The sequence below is a fragment of the Mixophyes fleayi genome, chromosome 7 (genome assembly GCF_038048845.1).
Source record: "Mixophyes fleayi isolate aMixFle1 chromosome 7, aMixFle1.hap1, whole genome shotgun sequence".
NCBI classification, from domain to species: domain Eukaryota; kingdom Metazoa; phylum Chordata; class Amphibia; order Anura; family Limnodynastidae; genus Mixophyes; species Mixophyes fleayi.
The window spans coordinates 86166010-86184834 of record NC_134408.1 but is presented as its reverse complement, the minus strand read 5'-3'; the positions used below and the strand labels follow the sequence as shown (position 1 = coordinate 86184834).

At 39.8% G+C, this 18825-nt stretch overlaps 1 protein-coding gene across 2 annotated transcripts in view; it reads left to right on the top strand.

Annotated features, from left to right (window-relative positions):
• Nucleotides 1-18825, top strand: part of GULP1 (GULP PTB domain containing engulfment adaptor 1) — a 918177-nt gene that overhangs the window by 189629 nt on the left and 709723 nt on the right. For both annotated transcript variants that reach the window (XM_075180055.1, XM_075180054.1), the window contains exon 3: nucleotides 18453-18535. The gene's annotated coding sequence lies outside the window, so the exon portion shown is untranslated. The remainder of the gene's footprint in view (nucleotides 1-18452; nucleotides 18536-18825) is intronic.

Below are 18825 nucleotides of genomic sequence, written 5' to 3'. Positions count from 1 at the left end.
TACCTTGCGAGACAAAAATCCTTACTAATTTTTTGAAAATGTATCGGGGTGAAATAAAATGTTCCCTTCCCTCCTACTCTCTCCGACTATGAAGCAAGAGAGAGAGGAGGCGGTTGCAGATAACTATCGGTACTTTATCCCATTATGATGAGGCTAAAATATAACGATATATGATTGGGAGGTTTATGATGAGGGAAAACATGTTTCTTTTTCCTCAATAAATAAGAAAGAAATATGGTGTAGTTGAATATATCACATTTATACGCATACTAGTGTAAGACCCCTTTTTTTGCTCTGTGGTTATACAATGCATTTGAGAAAGCAAGTGGATACCTGGCGAGTGGGGGAAAAAAGGACTTAAAGCAATTTACATAAGTAGATAAATACGTGGACCTTATCATGGATATGGAAATATACAGAGAGGAACATATATAATTGAAGACCTGTACATATACCTTTTTGAGTAATTGATACTTCGTTATATGGATACGTCTATAATTGAAACAGAGAACTTATAATAATAAAAAAAAATGGAGGGCCTCACTTTAAGGGGATGATCACCTGTTGGAAAACCACACCCAAAAGTTCGTTAAATAGGAGCTGAGAGTATGGGGAATCTAGCTTTGAGAAAGTCCTAACTGGTATAGGACGAAACGCGTCAACGAGAATAATCACTTATCAATTTCTTTTGAACACAGTGCTGTGTGAAATGAGAGAGCTATCGGAGCTCTCAGCAGTTCCATCTGGGTCCTTTGAACATTCTATCTAAGAGGAACCAATATTGTTTAACATCGTTTCCCGGGACACCAAAACCCTGATACAGATACTCTGAATTAGCCGCTATAGATCTATTGTTCACCGATCATTGCATGTGCATAGGATTTGGATCGAAGAAGCCATATCCCCATGACTCTTGCAAGAAGCTCCAGGACGCGGTAAGATTTGTATAACATCATATCCCGCCGTCAGATCTATGAAGAGTGATTAACAAACCTGTATGTCCTAAGGAGCGAGTACGGTCTTCAGCTTATGAGCAGGAGGAGATCACATAACTCTATGAATGACTGAGCTTGACAGTGTATATATATACATCTCTCTTGAATATCTTTTTCAACCTGGGAATCAGGATAGAATTGGTGATTATACCTATGGACTGTTTTTTTGTGCTCCATGTTTTATTTTATTTTTTACATTTTTCAATCATGCATGTATTTGATTTTTAGCAACCTTCATGTTTTTAAAAGTACATTCTTTCACGGGTATCATTTAGACCCGTCTAGGATCTGTCTTTCCCACCAGTGACATAGAAATCTTGGGACAGGTAGTCCACTTTTGCTTCAAGCCAAGAGTTTAGAATATATTCATGTGTTCCCATTGTTTCTCTAGGAACATCAGCACATTGCTGTGCCCCATTATGTGATATACCACAAGGATTTTATTGCGTTAATATCTTGTTTTCATAAATCTTGTTTTGTACTCGGTATCTGTTGCTATGTAATATCCTATTTAAAGTGATTTACTTGGTCAATAGAGGTGTCCCAGCGATTGATGTTTTTCTGTGTTTTATCTATTTGTTACGATCTGGTGGATCGTGGTTCGAGCTGCAGGGTCACCTACCAAGATTCTTTTCATTTTTAGAAATCAGGCATATCATCTGCTTAGTGCCAGGGCGGTTCCCGTAAGGGGACCAATTTGCTAGCCTATTAGAGGCTGATCCCAATACTGACTGACTTCTTGGTGGCTGGCTCCTCCCTAGGAACCAGCCACCTTACTACATGTGTGGTGCTCCAACCCCTTCCTGTTACTTGAATTCTTCTGTCATGGGCTCCGCATGGGAGTGTACATCTCTCAAGACTGCCTGCCTGTGTGAACTATCAGTAGCAGCTCCCTCCTCGCCTGGTTATGAGACTCCATGATCAGGTATGTTAATACAGTTTCTCATGTGCAATGTCTTTTTGATTACTTTTTTTCCTTTCTTGAATATGGGGCACTACTGTATGGCATGATATGATTTGGGGGCATTATTGCATGACATAATATGACTAGGGGGCACTATAGTGTGGCATAATATGATTAGGGGGCACTACAGTATGGCATAATATAATTTGGGGACACTACTGCGTGGTATATTATAATTTGGGGGCACTATTATGGCATAATATTTGGAAGCAATATGGTGTGGCATAATATGATTTGGGGACACTACTGCTTGGTATAATATCATTTGGGAGCACTATTGTGGCATAATATCATTTGTGGGTACTATTATGGCATATGATTTGGGGGCACTACAGTGTGGCATAATATGATTTGGGGACACTACTGTGTGACATAATATGATTTCGGGACACTACTGCCTGGTATAATATCATTTGGGAGCACTATTGTGGCATAATATAATTTGTAGGCACTAATATGGCATAATATGATTTGGGGGCACTACAGTGTGGCATAATATGATTTGGGGGCAATGCAGTGTGGCATAATATGATTTGGGGGCACTACGGTGTGGCATGATATGATTTGGGAGCAATATGGTGTGTCATTAAAATGATTTGGGGGCAATATGGCTTGTCATAATATGAACTGGGTGTTAGGAACCCCAACAGCCAGCAACACAAAACCCGGAGTCTACTCAGAAGTCTGGTTTTCGCTGGAGCCCCTAGTGGTGGGGACAGACTTGGCCGCAGACAGCTGAGGGTCGTGAATTGTGCACTGACTGGGGAGAACCCAGTGATAGCGTGTAGGAGCAATTTGCAGAGTGAGGTCCAGGCAAAGGGTCGAGGGCCGGCAGCAGACAGAATATCCAGAACACAAAAACCGGGGTCAGAGGTCACATGCAAAACAGCAGCATAGGAGTCCAGGCAAAGAGGTCTAGGGGCACAGGCAATCAAACGAAGTCGGGTATCAGGCAAAGGTCGGCAACAAGTAACCAAATCCAATGGTAACAGGGACCAAGAATACAGCAGGTAAGTCAGCAGCAAAGCAGGAACTATAACCGTCAGGAAGGGCTTGTTGTGCCTTATAAACATGCAGGGGCCAATGAACAGTGCCCTGCACAGCAGGGAATACTTAGCCCAGCTGGGCTATAATAATATTGCGCATGCGCACACACCCGGCTGCCGGGACGCGGCGCTAATCATTGCTGGCGTCCGGACCGTTGCCTAGGCAACGGCCGGCGAGGAAATGACGTCCCGGTCATCATGACGACGGCCGGGACTCCGAGACAGAACAGGAAGCGAGTCGTGGTGGTGCCCAGTGCCGCCGCGGCTCGTAACACTGGGGCACTACTGTATAGCCTAATATGAATTGGGGGCTCTATGGTGTGGTATAGCTTGAACATGGGGCACTACTGATGGCATAATGTGAACTGGGGGCACTACCGTGAGGCATATTGTTAACTGGTGGCACTACTACTTCTTACCACCTATTGTTTCCAGGAGTTGAACAGTATCTATCCTTTTTTCAAAAAGGGCCTATTAAGGTGAGGTGACGGGACCTTTAACTTAATGTTGGGGTGGTTTGAGGATACTATTTGAATGTCAGGGTTGGTAGGAGGGAAATTGATCTATTTATCAAATGTAAATACTATTATTTTAATGTTGGGGCTGGAGTGAGATCTAATTATATAAAGTGGGTGCTATTGATTTAATGCCGGGACTGTTTGGAGTTTTCTAAATGTTATGTACCCATTTTTTTTCCAATAGGTCCCCCAACATTCCAGGATCCAGACAAGCAGCAACTAAAGACACCAGAAGCCACAGGTGGTGAAAGTGACAAGAACAGGTAAGAGAGACAAGGACAGTTTGCCATCTGTCGTTAATTTGGTGTGGCAGTCCTGAATTTGGGTGACTGTCCCGCTTAGTCAGAATTTGGTTTGACTGCAAGGACAGTTGGGAGGTATGTCCTGCTTCACACTGTACTGCTTGTGAAGACAGAACAGCGTGCACCTAACAGTAGTGGACACAGTATTGCCTGTTTATTTGTCTAAAATTTGTCTAATAACCATATCAAATCATAGGATCCCCCCTGTCTTCAGTGCCCTGGGTGCACCTGAGCCTTAACCCAGCTCTGGTTAGCAGAAGGAAGCTGATAGTCCCGGGACAGGACACAGCCTGCAGAGCAAGCCGAGGAGCTCTAAAGCTCTTGAATTTGGTAATCTCGTAAGACTAAGACCTTCCCTGTTCACTCTGCAGGAAGTTCCCACACTGATGGATGTCAGCAGCATCAGAAGTATAGATAAGTACAGTGGACTGAGGGTGTCATAATCAGTATGGAGGGGGGTGGCGTGATGTGGCTGGGGAGGGCGTGATAAATGTAATGTTTTATTATAATGTATGTGTCAATGCCCCATTTTGAACACGGCACCAGCACAATGTGGCCATGCCCTTGGCAATCTATATCTATATTTGCCCATAAAGATTGTGGTTTGTCTAAGTACATTTTGGCAAAAGAACAGTAGGAGATGGCCTTACACCCTTTTGATGTCTTTTGTCTGGTGATTGGACCTCTGATGCTCTCAGGTAGCTCTATTGTCTTCACCATTGTAACAAAAAAAAAGAATAAGATGTGACCTTTTTAAAAATCATTCATTTAATTTAAATCATGTGAGCACTGACAATTTATCACAGATAACTCTAATTTCAATTTAATCACACTGAAGTCTAATATAGCTCTTTTTTTCAAATTGATTTTAATTGCTTTAAAAGGTGCCAACAATTGTGTCATGGCAATCTTTCAATTTTTATAGTTTTTTCCTACTATTGCTTTTAAAAATTGTTATTGTTATTGTCATTGTTATTGTTTTATTCTTAGCTGTTCTGTTCCAAACAGGAGTGTCTATAGACCATAGCCGTTTCACTACATTTCTTTTTTTCGAGAGATATTGTAAATGATGTACTTAAAATTCAGGGGTGCCAATAATGTTCACCACAACTGTATGTATATCTGTATTTGTAGGATTGTCCGGCTCTATAGAATGTGTTGTGCCTTATAAATAAATAAATAATAATAATAATTTATTCTAAATTTAGAGGAAGCAGAGGTAGTTGTAACATTTCATTTTCTGCATGTTGGGTCAAGATCAGGCTTTTTTAACCTAATTGATTACATTAGATTCATAAGATGATTGAGGAAACTGTGTAATTACACATAGAACATGTGAAAACACAAGAGGCTGCTCGATTATTTTTAACCTTTTTTATATATTTTTATGGGTTATTGGACTTAAACCAGTGTTTACGTACAATATTAACCAATGACATTCTAAATCGGTAAGAACAGAGTGATGGCATTAGATAACCATCTCAAGAAATGGTATTATTATACTAAGTAGGATCAGTTAGAGCCTCAATGTCAGGATTCCCAATATAAAAATCACTGAGAAAATGGAAGTGGAAAAAGTGTTTTTTTATTTAACATGGGTTACAGAAGTAATTGATGCAGTAAATGGTAAGACATGAAAAGTCAGCAGAGTATGACTGATATAGCAGTGAGATAACACACCAGATGCAATAGTCTGCGGACCGATACATAGGAAATACTGAAGACAGGATGCAATGGTCTGCGAGGCGTTACCACTACACAGTGGAAGTGACACAAGGAATGCAATAGTCTGCGGAATGATACAAAGGAGATGCTGGAAATAGAATGTAATGGTCTTCAAGGTGTTACCACTAGACAGTGGGGATGACTCACAGGATGCAATAGTCTGTGGACCGATATACAGGTGAAACAGGATGCAATGGTCTGAGAGGCGTTACCACTAGACAGTGGCGATGAAAAACAGGATGCAATAGGCTGTGGACTGATACACAGGTGATACTGGAAGCCGGATGCGATGGTCCCAAAGGCGTTACCACTAGACAGTGGAGATGACACACAGGATACAATATTCTGCAGACCGATAAACAGGAGATACTGGAGACAGGATGCGGACTGTGGGTGTTGTCATACCAAAAGCCGAGTCAGAGGTCACAGGACAAGATGCCAAAATAGAGGGACAAGCAGAGGTCAAAACCAGGAAGTCAAACAAGGATAACTCACAGGAGAATCAGCAGTGGTCAAAGCAACAGATGAACTGGCAAAGGCTGCTGAGACAGGTAGTGTTATATAGGCCAGGGACAGGTGCTAAGCATCCTGGAGTAATGAGCTTAGCTCTGGCAGGTAGGAGAGATGTTCAATTACCACGGTGACCCCTTTTGGTGGAACTGTGGAGCTGCAAGCTGGATACCTATAAAGGCAAAATTCCAACATAGCTCTTGGCAGACAGGAACTGAAGAAAGCAAATCATGACATTCAAGAACTGGCCTGGAGGATATCACATAGTAAAAACCCTCAACAAGGGCTACCAGGATTACCTCAGGTTAGGATTTTAAGATCAATGTTGGTTGATAATTTGTATTTACAAAGGCTCCTCATTTGGTTCCACCATCTGGTCCTGACATGCATCACTTCTTTGCCATTGTTGCTTAAGAAGCTATGCCATAATGCAATGTAGGAGGAACATCAATTTGAGATATTGATTTTTAACTGTTTTTTGTGAGATGGCGGCATCCAAATTACTATGCTCAATTAGATATATGATGACCATTTTGATTATTGCTCAGTAAATAAAAGGTCTCAAACCAAATGTTTACCGAGGTCCTTCAAAATTGTTTTTCAATTCTATCTGTTACTGAAAAGTCCCAGAAAATATATTTAATTAATTCAGATTGCTTTCTCTTTGTTGGTGTATCCACAATAATTATTTTCTAATCAACTGTAAATGTTATACTCATTGGGCTAGATTTACTAAACTGCGGGTTTGGAAAAGTGGAGATGTTGCCTATAGCAACCAATCAGAATCTAGTTGTCATTTTGTAGAATGTACTAAATAAAATCTCCACTCTTTCAATCCCGCAGTTTAGTAAATATACACCATTGACTGAGATTTTGTGACTTTTAAATATCTTATTTAAAATTAAGATTAAATATCTTAAAATTTTAAAGGCTATCCCTAAAACGAATAAAATTCCACAAAAAATAGAACTTAAATGTCATTATATCACTGACACTCTTACCCACACATACACTATATGGACAAAAGTATTTGGCCACACCTGTTAATTATTGAATTTAGGTGTTTCAATCATACCCATTACCAGAGGTGTATAAAATCAAGCACCTAGTCATGCAGTCTCCATTTGCAGAAATTTGTGATACAAAATGGGTTGTTCTAAAGAGCTCAGTGACTTCAAGCGTGGTACTGTGATAGGATGCCACCTTTGCAATAAGATGGTTTGTGAGATTTCATCCCTGTTGGATATTCCACAGTCAACTGTAAGTGATATTATTAGAAAGTGGAAGCGTTTAGGAACAACAGTAACTCAGTCACGAATCGGAAGAGCACATAAAATCACAGAGAAGGGTCAATGACTGCTAAGGCGTATGGTGCGTAAAAGTTGCAAACGCTTTGCTGATTCCATAGCTGAAGATTTCTGAAATTCCACTGGCAATAATGTAAGCACAAAAACTGTGCAGCGGGAGCTTAATGGATTTCCATGGCAAAGCAGCTGCATGCAAACCTCACATCATCCTGCTGAGTCCAGTGGTGCTGTGTCCTGTGCTTTGTTCTGCTAAGTCCATAGTTATTTTAAAATTGTTAAAAAAATCATAAACAAATAAAAAAAAATAGCGAAAAAATTATACAAAAATAATAAAAAAAATATATAAAAAAATTATTTGTGCAATATATTCTTGCAGTCCAGAAATATTAGTACTGCAAAATTAAAATACGTTCACTGTTCTTGCAGTCCAGAAATATTAGTACTCCAATATTTACCTACGTTCACTGTTCTTGCAGTCCAGAAATATTAGTACTGCAAAATTAAAATACGTTCACTGTTCTTGCAGTCCAGAAATATTAGTACTCCAATATTTACCTACGTTCACTGTTCTTGCAGTCCAGAAATATTAGTACTGCAATATTTACCTACGTTCACTGTACTTGCAGTCCAGAAATATTAGTACCAGAGATTAAACTATAATGGAGCACAAAAATTTGGAGGATAAGGTAGGGAAAGATCAATACCCACTTCCTCCTAATGCTGAAGCTGCTGCCACTAGTCATGACATAGACGATGAAATGCCATCAACTTCGTCTGCCAAGGCCGATGCCCAATCTCCTAGTAGAGGGCATGTAAAATCCAAAAACCCAAAGTTCACTAAAATTAGCAAAAAAAGGAAATTAAAAACATCTGAGGAGAAACGTAAACTTGCCAATATGCCATTAACGACACAGAGTGGCAAGGAACGGCTTAGGCCCTGGCCCGTGTTCAGGACTAGTGGTTCAGCTTCACCCAAGGATCTAAGCCCTCCTCCTCCCCCCCTCCAAAAAAAAATAAGAGAGTTAAGCTGTCATCAACAACACAGCAAACAACTCTGCCTTCTAAACAGATGACATCACAAATCCCCAAGGCGAGTCCAAGGGTGTTGGTGGTTGCGAAGCCTGACCTTCCCATCACTGTACAGGAAGAGGTGGCTCCTTCCACCATTTGCAGCATGCCCTCTGCATATGCTGGAAGGATCACCCACAGTCCAGTTACAGATTTGGCTAATGAAGGTGTGAATGTTGTACACCGGGAGGAGGATATTGATGGAGGAGGATATTGATGTAGCTGGCGCTGAGGAGGAACTTGACGAGGAGGATGCTGATGTGATTATCTTAAATGAGGCACCAGGGGGGAAACAGTTGTTGTCCATGGGATGAAAAAGCCCATCATCATGCCTGGGCAGAAGACCAAAAAATGCACCTCTTCGGTCTGGAGTTATTTCTATCCCAATCCGGACAACAAATGTATGGCCATATGTATCTTATGTAAAGCTCAAATAAGCAGGGGTAAGGATCTTGGCCACCTAGGGACAACCTCCCTTATACGTCACCTGAAGAACCTTCATAATTCAGTGTTTAGTTCAGGACCTGTGGCTATGACCGTCAGCAGTCCAGGGACACCTAAATCCCTTGGTCCTGTTGTATCCACACCAGCAACACCCTCCTCGTCAATTTCCTCCACGATCTCGATCAGAGATAGTCCTGCAGTCCAGAAATATTAGTACCAGAGATTAAACTACGTTCACTGTTCCTGCAGTCCAGAAATATTAGTACCAGAGATTAAACTACGTTCACTGTTCCTGCAGTCCAGAAATATTAGTATCAGAAATTAAACTACGTTGACTGTTCCTGCAGTCCAAAAATATTAGTACCAGAGATTAAACTACGTTCACTGTTCCTGATTGGTTTGTTAAAGTGCGAATATCCTATTTCAACAACATCAGGGTGGGTGGGAGGGCCCTAGGAGAATTCCATCTTGCACCTCTGGCAAACTCTTGCAAACTGCCATCCTGTCTGCCACTGCAGTGCCACTCCTAGATGGGCCACGTGTTTGTGCCGCCCACTTGTGTCGCTTAGCTTAGACATCCAGCTACCTCGGTGCAACCTTTTGGACTAAAAACAATATTGTGAGGTGTGAGGTGTTCAGAATAGACTGGAAATTAGTGGAAATGAATGTTATTGAGGTTAATAATAGTGTAGGAGTGGAAAAATAAATAAATATGGATTTTAGCACTTTTTATGCTTTTTTTAAAAAAAATCAGAACCCAAAACCCAAAATCAGAACCAAAACCTTTCGTGGGGTGTTTTGGCAAAACAAATCAGAACCCAAAACCCAAAACACCAAAAGTGGCCGGTGTACACGCCTAGCAGGAAATATGAAACACTTATCAAAGCAGAGTTCCTTTAAATTTCAGTAACTGAAAAGAAAATATGTGATATATCACAGTAATTTTTCTTTATGATTTACAGAAGTTGTAAACATTATTGATTTTCTCATGCTTGTGGTTTAGTCGTCAAATTTAATTGGGATAGTGCTGGACGATCTAGTGTTTGATGCCTGAGGTGACACGTTATCACTACAGAACTGGGCTCATAGAAAAAATGTCTAATTAGAAACATTTCAAGCGATAAATCACTATGGGGTTAATGAACGTTTTACTTAGATAAGGGTTGTCAAGTTGCCAGGTAGAGAAATCAGTGACTTCTTAGAGAATTTAACTGAAAAAATGTCAGTTAAATATAATTAGAGATGTTCACTGACCCCCATGAAGTGGTTTTGGTTTTGGATCTGGATTAGCGTTGTGTATTGGTTTTGGTTTTAGCAAAATCACCCTCGTGTGTTTTGGTTTTAGTTTTGTATTTTATTTTTAGAAAAATTGCAAAAATATGGTAAAATCACATATTTTTGCTCTTTTTTGATCCTACATTATTATCAACCTCAATAACACTAATTTCAAGTCATTTGCAGTCAATTTTGACTACCTCACAGGTCACATTATTATTTTCATACACTTTAGGACAAATACTGCAGCGACCTGGCTGGATGCTAAGCGACAGAGCAATGACTCAAACACACGGCAGTTCCTACCATATCTAGGACACATTTGCACACAGCAGTGGCAGAAAAGAAAAGTCAGAAAAAAAGCTTGCAAGGCCCAGTATTTGTATTTCAGAAATGACAATTCGCAATGGAACAATGGAGTGCTTCTCTTTAGGTGTATATAACACCATACACTATTTTGTGCAAATTTAGAAGAAAAGCCTGCAAGGACTAGCAGTTGTATTTCTGCAATGAGAATTACCAATGGAACTCTCTTTTCTGTGTGTTACCTATATAACACTGTAGAATTGGACTGCAGAATTACATCAACCCTGTAAGCACTATTATTTGTATTTTTCTGCAATGAGATTTAACACTGGAGCTATGGAGCTCTCCTGAATGTCACTGATTACTTTCTTTAACACTGCTACCTCCTCCTCTTTCAATTCTATCTATTTGCCTGCCCAACTGTTCTACACTCTATGCTATCCCTTCTGTGTCCCTCTCTCAAATGGCTCTAGATCGCCGTGGAGGGCGGTATTTATAGGTTCCAAAACTTGCGAGATCCGAGATCCAACGACGTCACAATGACGTTTTGCCTCCTCTTAGAATCCGAAAAAGCGGGAAAGTACTGAGCCGACTCAGCTCAGTACTCGGATCCCCGAAGTTCGGGTGGGTACGGTATTCAGGAAACCGAGCCCGCCCATCTCTAAATATCATATGTAAAAGAAGGTTTTTACATTGATATCTTAAATATTCCTGCATTCTAATAATAAATTACAAGGTTAAAGTTCTTCTTTGATACTGATTCCACTTCTATACACCTGAAAAAAGAAAATAGAATTTTGTACACTGTTTTAGGTTTTAATAAAACCTGGATTGTGGCCCATACAGGCACATAGTGGACTTACTTTAATGCTGTTTAATGGTGTTTCTTACTTACTAAACAGTAGTTAAAAGCATATCAGCACTACTTGTCAATCTTTTCACATTTATTACATAACTAGGCTAAATATTGGATTGGCATTTGCCTATACTCCCCACCATCACCACCGCCACTCTCTATCCCTTGGTGTTGTCACAACTGTGACTGCTGTACCCCATATTCCTGCTTCATCTTCGGACATAAGTTCCGTTGTGTGCTGTATCTTTTATGAAATTGCTATGCCCATGCTCAGAAGCAGACCTTACACCAATGAATGCACTTGCATGCAATTCCTCTGTGAAGCAAATGACACTTACTACTGCCTACGACTTGAAAGGTGGAATAGGGGGCATGGGGGTGTGAATGTACAAAAGAGGAGTTCACAAGCAGATGCAAGCGATTGAAGTTCAGCCATACTCCAAAGTACACTTGTTTTCAGAAGTAAAGTTTGCACCTCCTCCAGGGCAGGTATATCTGACAGATGATAGTGATGCCAAACACGGCATCCACAATGTAATGGGACAATTGACAATTCATCTGCACACCTGACACTAGTCATCTCATTAAACAACATAATAAGATCATGGCATGTGAACACTATCGGGCCATTTTGTTTACAAAAAAAAAGTAAAACAAAAAACTACTGAGTGCTTACTTAAGTGGTAGGTGAAACTTTCACATGTGCGTCTCAGTAGCAACAAAAGTAATTTATTGTATTTTGAAGTTTTGCATACGTTAACATGTGATGATATTTAAATTGTCTTACTGACCGTTTATAAAAATTTACTTGATTGTGAGAATTAAAAAATACCCAAAATGAATTGACAATTTGCATTGCAGTATATTGTTTCAAATGTTTAGACATAGTTTCATAATTAATGCAGTTTCATGATTTGGTTTTTAAAATGTTAGGAGTGTGTTACCTATATGATGCAGTTTAGACATAATGGCATACATTAGTATTTTTTTGTAATTTTTATAATTACATTTCATACTTTTACATACTGCTTTGTAAAATAAATTATTTTTATTCGACACAGTCAATCACAAGGTTTAAATATTAGGATGGACCAAGGTTTGTTAGCTGTAAGAATGTTTGTACCTTTTTGGTTTGCTTAAAATGTAATGCTTACAATAAATGGACAAATAAACAAGGTAATATTTTTTTCATAACTGTGCATTTAGTGGAACAGGCGAAATAGTGACAAACACAAAAACAAGCAAAAAACACATAATATTTTTTTTTTGCTGACACGCTTGCCCCTTGGCCCAATATTCCCTGGGTTGCTTGATCGGAGCTGCCTTCAGGGCACCGAAGCATCAGGTGCCACAGGGACAGGAGGGGCAAGAAGGGCAACAGGTGTCACAGGTGCCAGAGGGGCAGGTGGGGCAACTGGTGTCAAAGGGGCAGAACGATCAACAAATGCCACAGGGTCAGGAAGGGCAACTGGTGCATTCCCAATATAATGAACAATGACATCAGTCAATCTCTTCAAAGTGTTATGAATCATTGAAAGCATGTTTTCTATATGATTCTTTTTTTATGGTGCAATGCTGCATTGATTTCATACATTTTCTGAAACAATTGCTGAGAGATTGACTAACATAATAAAAGAAAAAAATAATATAAAAATCATACGTTTTTGTCAATAACATCCAACTTTTACATCATATAAGTAGGTTTCATAAAATATTAGTAATTTCACATGAGAAATGTAATTTTTTTGTATAAAGTGTGTATATGTGTGGTCATTTAGTGAAAACATTAAAACAAATGATTTGACAATACAGAGCAAACTGCATATACTTGGCTTGATGGAAATTTTACATTAGCAGTCATTGACACTTCTCTATGATTTTACATGATCTTCCAATTTGTGGCTGAGTTACTGTTGTTCCTAAACGCTTCCACTTTCTAATAATATCACTTACAGTTCACTGTGGAATATCCAGCAGGGAAGAAATTTCACAAGCCGTCTTATTGCATCCTATCACAGTACCACGCTTGAAGTCACTGAGCTCTTCAGAACAACCCATTTTGTATCACATTTATTCTCCAAGGGATCATCACAGAAATTACATAGTAATCTTACCTGCATGGCCAGATTATCCAATTGGCTGGCTGGGTTGCAGTCTAGGGTGCTAGGCTTTGGTGGGTTTTTTGATGAAAGATTGACAAGCTCACTTGTAAAAAGGCAAGTGAAATTTAATTTATAAAACATAATTGAATAGTTTATGCATGTATTGTGATATGAAATTTACATGAAAAGGATTTCTTGTGTGGTTTTTGGGAGGGCGCTCATCAGTATCTATCCACCTCATTCCTTGCACCATTAAGTCATCAATGCAGACAGCTCCAGAGAACTGAGGTTTAAGGACTCCATGGGACCACCATCTGTTCCTCTGTCATGTCTGTATTAGTCTCTTAGTTTGTGCTTAAGTCTTTTCTTAAAGTCATGCCACCTGTATGAAATATCCAAAGTGAAAGCTTATTAATGTATTCTAATCATGTTGTACTGTATACTTGCAAAAACAAGTTCAAAAGACTGGTGCAGACATACTTATAGATATAAATGTAATTTTTGGGGGGCCTAAAGGTCACAAAATAATCACACAGACTGCTACACATCCATAAGTATTTTTTTCAACTTAAAACATGTCACAATGTAATCTTGCAGACATTTCAATTGATATATTTAGCATATGCATTCTTCTGTGAATTAGGAGTAAAGACAAATGTAGTACAAAAAGTTAAATTTGCTCCCATATCAATAGCAGGGCAAATAAAAGTGCAATGACAGGTACATGCAATTGTACATCACATAACACACTTACGAACTTATACAACACTGGACGTATTACCCAGGCGCACCTGTAGTTGAAAGAGGCATACGTGCATCCAAACTATGTGAATATTTGCGTTTGATGATAAATCAGGCCCCATATGTCTATGTCACTGCTTTCCCATAGTCACATGTATGTCGCTATTTTTTATTGTCTCTCTTGACACTACAATATGTGTGTGTGTAACATGATGCTGTCATCTTAAGGCTTGAGAATAAAACAAGCAAGATCTGAAAAGTTGTAAATATAAGTATTTCTCATCCCCATAGTACAGACATCCTCAATATACACTGACAGTCTTTCAAGTGGATGACAGACAAATCAACTATTGTCACAGCAAAAGGAATGTAGATTGTTTTAATATTGTAGATAACAGTTACAATATCAGTGAAAGCTTATTAATGTATTCCAATCACAGTTGAGTGGATAAAGAACTGGCTGCTTAAAACGTGACTTCAGGAGAGCACCTTGAACTTTTGAACATAATGGAAAGTGACTAAGCATAATACTAAGAAATTCCTTTTAATTATTAAAATGGATTAGAAAATGGATGTATGCACTTTTCATGCCTCTGACCATGAAAAACTATATGGATATACCTGGAAACATTTATTTTATAGATGTTCTTAGGTCAATACAATATGTTCTTTAAGGGAAGATTTCAAGTAGAGACTACGGGCTAAATTTACTAAGCTGCGGGTTTGAAAAAGTGGGGATGTTGCCTATAGCAACCAATCAGATTCTAGCTTTCATTTATTTAGTACTTTCTACAAAATGACAGCTAGAATCTGATTGGTTGCTATAGGCAACATCCCCACTTTTTCAAACCCGCGGCTTAGTAAATCTAGCCCTACGAGTGGATGGAGTCTTGGAACCCTTATAAACAAGGGATAAGGATGGATGAGGCACCTAAAGTCAAACGACCTTAAATTCATATGTATGTTATGATTCAAGCACCTACTTATTAAGGGTTAATCTGATAATCTCTCCAGTCCATAATGTAATTGGGGGAGGTGCTGGCTCTGGCATATATATTCTTCCCCATTGACTGCTGGGTTTCTTTTGCTGCACAAAGCCTGGGGACCTGTACCATATAGACAAAGCAGTATCAATTTCTTCAATTGTATTGCTTGTCTTTTAAATTCCTGTTCTCTTACTCTTACCTTCCTCTCTCCTCTGATGTTTCTTCCATTCCCTCCTTCTGTCACTCCTGCCCTCTTCTCTTCTTTCCCAGTTATCACCTTTTCTTTCCACTGTGCAGTCAGTCAGAGCACTCTGTAATCTGCCCAGCATTTTTATAATTCTTGAACTGATAATTGTATATCTGTTGCTTCTCTCCTGCCTGCCCCTTTCCCATTTATTTTATGCATGACACCCCTTCCATTCCTTTTACCAATTTTCCTCTTTCCGCCAATCCCGAGGTTCCCAGTTTCCCATAATTTTCCTGCTCGCCAGATTGGGATAGGTCCTTTTCGCCTCCCCGTGGAGCCATGTTTATTTGCCCATCAGACCCTGCTTGAACTTGTTATTCTTTAGCTGGTGGCGGCATGCCCAGTGCCATCCACTTGGCTGGATTGCCACCCTCTCTACCCCATTTACTTCCGGCACAGGATGAACCGCTAGTGTGAACCACCACGCACCATGCAGGCGCAGTTCACCCCAGCAGCGCAGCCCGCTGGATCAATCTAAACCTCTAAACGACGCATGCCCAGTGTGTCCAGTGTTACCTGGGTCCTGCTCGGTTTCCTGGAGTGAGCAGCTTGCTGTTCAGCTCAGGGGGACATCCATAGTGAGCAACGGGGGTGGAGGAGGAAGGATCCCCATCCCTTCTCTACTTGCGGTTATGCACCATATGTGGCACAGGCAATTTTATATTTCAATCAATATATTCACTGAAGTAAATTAATAAATAAATTAACAGCAAAAAAAGAAAAGAACAATAAATAAATAAATAAAATATAAATAAATATGTAAATACATAAAATGAGTACACCTATCTATCTGTCACTTATTCTATGTGCAGTTGCTGCAAACCGACTCTCCCCTTCCCCAACTTCAAACCCCCTATTTTGTATGCCCCATTTAGCACCCTGCCTGGTCGGTCTCCCCTCTCTCTTTTTACTTCTTCCCCATCAGCACTCTCCTAACCAGTCCAACTCCCCCTCCCTGTCAGTTATTAACATGTTTTTTCCACTGGACCAGGAGGACTTTCAGGCAACGTACAAGAGCTTTTCACCAGATCAAATGATGTCAGGGGTCGGCACCATTCAGTGTGGCATAGAGGAACAGGACGACCCCATGGGAGTGGGAACGGCATCTGCTCTGGTAAGTGTAACACACCCAATACATTTCATGCACTGCTCTTTCAATTCTGTTGAGGCATCAAACATGGTTTATGTTCTTACACTCTTAATTGTTTGACTGATTGACATTGGAGTTGTGTTGTTATTTCTATTGAGAAGCAACGTTGTATAAATGGGGAGGATTTAGTATGGCGCTTTAAATTTTGCTTGACAAATGTCGCGATGACGTCAGGCAACAGAGGCGGTCAGTTCTCCAATCGGAAAGCCTTCCTGTCATTATGCTGCTGTCTTCGAGGATCTCCAGCGTCGTTTTCAAGGTAAGTCTAATTATTTTCAAGTCGATTTTATATTCTTTCAGGGTTTTTTATGGAGGCATAACAGGTGTCGGAATTACCAGCATAGTTTTATCATACCCAACCCGAATAAAGATACCACTTAGTGTTACCCAGTGCTTATTTTGTAAGAAAAAAAGGGTCCGGAACTCACCTCTTTCTGCCCCCTCGTTTCTTTGTAGCCCTCTCTTTCTGCGCCCCCTCCCCTGCTTTCTGTAGTCTGTACTTACCTTCTGTGCTTCTTTTCTCACTTCTCTGCTTGTTTGATTGATCACAGACCCTCTCACTGGCAACGTTGTAACGTCACAATGCTGCCGGAGCCGGAAGCCGGCACAGGACACACACTAAAATGTGGTGCTGCACTGTATCAGCACCGCAAAGAAAAAAAATATGATAGAAGACGCAAACATCAAATATTCAAAAGTTAATTTTAAAACTTGGAAAATCCGTCGAAAAAAGGTGCCGGAACTCAGTTCCGGTGAGTTCTATGACAAAAAAAACACTGGTGTTACCCATGCTTCAGTGTTTTTTAATTCCAAAGATGCATAAGCAAAACAAGGTGTCAGAATAAGTTTACAAGGACTACAGATGCTCACATTGTGCAGAGATCCTGCAGGTCATTTGTCTGTGTTGAACAGTCGGTAAATATCAACTCTGAACTGAACTTGTTACAACTGTGAATGGGCAATGGATAGACTCACACCCCAAAAGACATACAAATGTCTGGTAATCTGTCTGAGAATTGGAAAACAACAAGGTTTCATATATAACTTGCTGCAAGTGGTGCAGACCAGGAGGAAGGTAAAACAAAGGCATCCATTTTACTCCAGGTAATAAACAAGAATGCGCTGGACATTTATAATAAGTTTCAGTTTGCTGAGGGTAAAAAGATGGTCTTATGCTCTATAATGCAAAACTGTAAAGAACACTTTCGGGCACATTTATCAACAGTCACATAAAATGAAAAATAGTTTTCAATCCTTATTGAATTGATAAGGATTGAACTATTTCTCATATTTATGAAAAAATCTCCACAGGAGCAGCAGTCATTTAAAACTGCTGTTCCTGTGAAGTTAAAAACACCTTTTCACTGCCCCTCCGTTCCCGAAGCTGCTGTGCGGTCCACAGAAGTCTTGTGCGCATCCTCCTTCTGAAAACTTCCCTGCACTTCAGTGTTGCAGAGACCGGAGTGTGACAGGGAAGGATCATGTGATCCCTCCACTCACGCGCTTTAAAGCTCTGCTCTTTGGAGCAGAGCTGAACAGTGCTGAAAAATAGCAGAAAGAGTAATGTACACCAGCCTGAGCTGGTGTACATTACCGTATGTGCTAAACCATTTTTATACATTGTTAAATTGTGGTACATAGCAGTCCCCATAGACATCTATGGGGACTGCTATGTATTACGAAAAAAAGTGCAAAGCAGCAGATATTTATGATATCCGCTGCGATGCACTGTTGATAGATTTCACACTTCCTCCTTGTTAAAACAGTAAAGCATGCAGAATTAGTTTGGAGTAACCTATCTCATGTGTGTTGTTAGAGTAGATTTGAATCTGATGGGTTTCTGAATAACAGATAATCTAGTTAAATAGAATTGTGTAATGGTTTATATTTATTCTGTGCTCTATTTGCAGATCCCATTCAAAGCATGAAATGCCATTTAACTTCTCAATTGGGCCCAGAAAATAAAGCTTCATTGGAATTTAGCATCTCACCAGTAAGTTATAAGTAATAAGCCTATGTCCTATATTCCATTTGTATTTGACTAACATACATTTTGGAAATTAATTTATATTGCTCTAATTTGTATTTGCCTGCTCTAATTGAAAGCACTGCCACTTGCATGTGAGCCAAAATCCTGAAGATTTGCTGCTGGTGTTCTTTCAAAGTGTCAATGGAGATGGTAGTGTCATGTAAAAAGGTTTGGGTGAACTCCTGAATTTGTAAAGCCATAATAGGGTAACCATAATAGGGTAATGAAAGTCAATCACTCCTTCCCTTCTCTGG